Raw genomic sequence first — 5,022 nt, forward strand, 5'->3', positions numbered from 1 at the left:
CGGCAGCCTCTGCCCCACGGCTCCCGAGAGTCCGGGGCGGGCCTGCTGTCGCGCGTCTGCTCTCGAGGTCCCCTCCTCTCCACCTCACCAAGGCTGTTGTGCACCCGAGGGGCCCGGGCCGGGTCTAGGGGCAAATCCAGGCGGGTGTCCTTCCCGCGGCCCAGATCCGCCTCCCTGGGGCTCACCATACAGCGGCGGCCTGGGCGGCCGCCAAGGACACACACAGGCCAGGCCCGGGTCCCGCCGCCCCTTCGCCTCCGCCACCTCCGCCACCTCCCTCCCGGTCCCTCTGGCCCCAGCGCCGCCGGCTCCGGGGTTCACGCTCCGGGGTCCCCGCTCGAGCCTGCCTCCGGCCGCGCGAACCCTGGCCGGCACAGTTCCGCGCCCGTCTAGGTGCTGGCCCTGGCGGTCAGCGTCCAGCTCCGCAGGCTCCGTGATTCCCGTCCACTGGAGCCAAAGCCTGGGAACCAGAGCAAGCGGTGACCTGAGGACGCACAGGAAGCGAGGGCAGTGCGGCGGCGGCGGCGGCGCGCATGCGCGAACATGCACACAGAGAAAGGGGCACAAGCGGGGGAGTGCACCGGAAGTCCGCCTCCCAGGGCCAGCCGCTGGTCCCAGGACAAGTACCGGACTCTATTTCCCATGAGACTACGCGCTCCTCAAGTTTAGGGGCTGCTTTAAATGTCTCTACCACGCCTAAAGGTTAAGAAGCTCCAGGCTATGAGCTTTGGCAGCCCTGAACCCGGGACTGAACTTCGCATTTGTCTTTACTCCCTTTTAGGGTCAAGTCCAGGGCTGCCTGACTGGGTCCTGGAGGCCAAGGCCTCTGGGTTAGAACCGAGTTTCCCATAAGGAGAAGGAAAGGAAAGGGAGTATCATGGTCACTGCGCTGAAATGCTAAAAGAAGTTTCACTCAACTACTAGGACAGGATAAATGTCCAGCGATGCTTTCCAAGGAAGAAAAAGAAAATAGAATTTGTGGATGGTCGCGATGGCTCACGCCTGTAATCCCAGCACTTTGGAGGCTAAGGAGGGCGGATCGCGAGGTCAAGAGATAGAGACCAGCCTGGCCAATATGGTGAAACCGCGTCTCTACTAAAAATACAAAAATTAACCAGGTGTGGTGGCTCGCGCCTGTAATCCCACCTACTCGGGAGGCTGAAGCAGGAGAATCGCTTGAACGCGGGAGGCGGAGGTTGCAGTGAGCTGAGATCGCGCCACTGCACTCCAGCCTGGCGATGGAGCGAGACAACGTAGCTTTTCTAGATCACACAGCGAATGCCTGAAAACTGTAGAGAAATCAGGAAATACACACCCAAATCGAACGAGGAAAAGAGATGCCTGTGATCTTACCTTCCCCAGGAGGATTATGTTTAGGATTAGGTTATGTTGACCAAAAAGAGTCAAAGTCTGTAAAGAGTTTTATTCTGGGCCTATTTGAGTGACCATGGCTGGTGACACAGCCTCAGGGGGTCCGGAGAACGTGAGCCCAAAGTGGTTGGGTTACAGCTTGGTTTTATACATCTCAGGGAGACAGCAGTTACAGGCAAAGACATAAATCAATAATGGGAGGTATACATTGGGTCAGCCAGGAAAGGCTTTCAGGTCACTAGTAGATTCAAAGATTGGCAGTTGGTTCAGAGTTAAGCGTTGGCTGAAGAGTTGGAAGACTACATAAAGAAATGGGGCCATTGCAGTGGCTCATGCCTGTAATCCCAGCATTTTGGGAGAGGGAGCTGGGAGGATCCCTTGAGGCCAGGAGTTCAAGGACAGCCTGGGCAACAGAGCAAGACCCCCACCTCTACAAAAAAGAAATTATCCAGGTGTGGTGGTGCCTGCCTGTAGTCCCAGCTACTCAGGAGGCTGAGATGGGAGGATCGCTTGAGCCTGGGAAGTTGAGGCTACAGTGAGCCATGATGGTGCCACTGCACTCCAGCTTGGGCAACAGAGAAGAAAAGAAAGAACGAGAGAGAGAAAGAGAGAGAGGAAGGAAGGAAGGAAGGAAGGAAGGAAGGAAGGAAGGAAGGAAGAAAGAGAAAAGGAGGAAAAGAAAAGAGGAAAGAAAAGCTTGAGTTAAGATAATGAGGATTGTGGAAACCAAGGTTCTTGTTATGTAGGTGAAGCCTCAGAACAGGCTTCAGAGAGAATAGATTATAATATCTCTTATGGATCTTAAAGGTGTCAGACTCTCCAGAAGAGACCTGGAGTCTTTTCTGTAAGGGAAGGAGATTCTCTACAGAATGCAAATATCCCCCAAAGAGATGGCTTTGCAGGACTATTTTAAAGTGTTTCAAGAAAATATATTATGGGGGTAAAATACTATGATTCCCTTTAAGGACTGCTATCTGTCACGCGATGCTATCTCAGAGTCTGTTGAAGTTGGGTATCTTACTGATACAAAGAGGCTGTTTTGTCAGTCTTATGATCTGTATTCTAATGCTAATGTTGGTCAGCTGTGCCTAAATTCTGACGGGAGGAGATTATGACAAGGTATGGTCTGACCCTCTCCTTCCTGTCATGACCTGAATTAGTTTTTCAGGTTATTTTGGATCCTGTTGGCCAACAGCGGAGTCCAGTCAGTCAGTTGTGGGGGTTAGAATTTTATTTTTGGTTTACAATTAAAATGTTAATTTTCAAAAAATAGGATCATAAGGACAATGATTCATCACAATTTTTTGGTGAAATCTAACAGTGTTCCTGCCCAGTTGTTCATAAAAACTGGTAAGGAAAAGACTAAAAATAAATTCTTCTGAGGCCAGGCATAGTGGCTCACACCTGTAATCCAGCACTTTGGGAGGTCGAGGTGGGCAGATCATGAGGTCAGGAGATCAAGACCATCCTGGCCAACATGGTGAGAACCCGTCTCTACTAAAACACAAAAAATTAGCTGGGTGTGGTGGTGTGCCCCTGTAGTCCCAGCTACTTGGAAGGCTGGCAGGGGAATCACTTGAACCGGAGAGGTGGAGATTGCAGTGAGCCAAGATCACTCCACTACACTCCAGCCTGGCGACAGAGCTAGACTCCATCAATCAAGCAATCAATCAATTCTTCTCTTAACCTAGAATATTCTCTCCACAAATTCAGAAAATAAAGAAAACAATTTTATTATTGAATAAACATTAAACCAGACTGTGATGCCCATCACAGGTGATCCATTAATGAGATGCAAAGAGAAATAAAGCTTCCTTTTTTTTTTTTTTTTTTTTTTGATACAGAGTCTCACTCTGTTGCCCATGCTGGAGTGCAGTGGTGCAATCTCAGCTCACTGCAACCTCTGCCTCCCTGGTTTAAGTGATTCTCCTGCCTCCTCCCGGTTTAAGTGATTCTCCTGCCTCAGCTCCCAAGTAACTGGGACTACAGGTGCATGCCACCACGCCTCCTAATTTTTTGTATTTTTAGTAGAACAGGGTCTCGTCTGTTAGCTAGGATGGTCTTGAATCCTGACCTCCTAATTCGCTCGCATAGGCCTCCCAAAGTGCTGGAATTATAGGCATGAGCCATGTTGCCTGGCCAAAGCCTCCTTTTTATATAGCCTGGTAGATACAATCCATTGCATACACACTCTCAAGATAAACAGTAACTCATCCTCATGTAAAAGGACTTGATATGCATTTTTTTTTTTTTTTTTTTTTGAGACAGGGTCTCATTCTGTCATCCAGGCTGGACTGTAGTGGTGTGATCTTGGCTCACTGTAACCTCCATCTCCTGGGTTCAAGTGATTCTTGTGCCTACACCTCCCAAGTAGCTGGAATTACAGACATGTGCCATCATGCCCAGTTAATATTGGTATTTTAGTAGAGAAAGAGTTTCGCCATATGGCTAGGCTGGACTCAAACTCCTTCTTTTTGATTTCTGTGTGGTTTCAAGTGATCCGCCTGTCTCAGCCTCTCACAACGTGCTGGGATTACAGGTGTGAGCCACTGTGCCTGGCCTGCTATGCATTCTTAAACGCTCATTCTAAATTCACCTGGAAATCAAGGTGGCTCCATGCTAGTTAATTACCTGTATCCGATGAAAAAAAAACTTCTCGTCTCCTTGACAAGCAGGTAGTAACAGCTCAAGGTGCCTAGGCTAAACTCCCTAGGCAACAGGAGGATAGGGACACTATCTTCGAGTATTACATTTCAAAGACAAGATCTCAGGCTCTTGAGAAAAAAAAATCCTGGGTGTGGCCGGGCGCCATGGCTCACGCCTGTAATCCCAGCACTTTGGGAGGCCAGGCAGGTAGATCACCTGAGGTCAGGAGTTCAAGACCAGCCAGACCAGCAAGGTAAAACCCTGTCTCTATAAAATACAAAATTAGCCAGGCATGGTGGCAGGCGCCTGTAGTCTCAGCTACTCAGGAGGTTGAGATGGGAGAATTGCTTGAACCCAGAAGTGGAGGTTGCAGTGAGCCAAGATCGTACCACTGTACCCAGCCTGGATGACAGGTGAGATTATGTCTCAAAAAAAAAAAAAATTCCTGGGTTGTAACTGGGTTGTAATGTTGGCAAGAAGTTCATTTACCTTTTTAAAAGATTTAGATACATATCAAAGGCACAAAAGTTATTTATATTAGAAGGTTTATCAAGGAAATACTCTTTAAAAAGGAGAGGAGAGGCCAGGCACAGTGGCTCACGCCTGTAATCCCAGCACTTTGGGAGGCCGAGGTGGGTGGATCATGAGGTCAGGACATGGAGACCATCCTGACTAACACAGTGAAACTCCATCTCTACTAAAAATACAAAAAAAAAAAAAAAATTAGCCGGGCGTGGTGGCGGGCGCGTGTAGTCCCAGGTACTCAGGAGGCTGAGGCAGGAGAACCATGTGAACCCGGGAGGCGGAGCTTGCAGTGAACCCAGATCACACCACTGCACTCCAACCTGGGTGACTGAGCAAGACTCCATCTCAGAAAAAGAAAAAAAAAAAAGGAGAGGAGAAAAGGTTAATTTACCTTTTGGCCGAATAAGATAAATTAATCTTTTTTTTTTTTTTTTTTTTTTTTTTTTAGAAAATCCATACAGGTGAGGGGGCCAGCGGCTC

At 48.8% G+C, this 5,022-nt stretch overlaps 1 protein-coding gene across 1 annotated transcript in view; it reads left to right on the top strand.

The window, feature by feature from the left end:
- Positions 1–5,022, top strand: part of LOC104667537 (protein PMS2CL-like) — a 1,213,215-nt gene that overhangs the window by 991,822 nt on the left and 216,371 nt on the right. The window lies entirely within an intron of this gene.

The sequence above is a fragment of the Rhinopithecus roxellana genome, chromosome 6, assembly GCF_007565055.1.
Source record: "Rhinopithecus roxellana isolate Shanxi Qingling chromosome 6, ASM756505v1, whole genome shotgun sequence".
Taxonomy (NCBI): Eukaryota; Metazoa; Chordata; class Mammalia; order Primates; family Cercopithecidae; genus Rhinopithecus; species Rhinopithecus roxellana.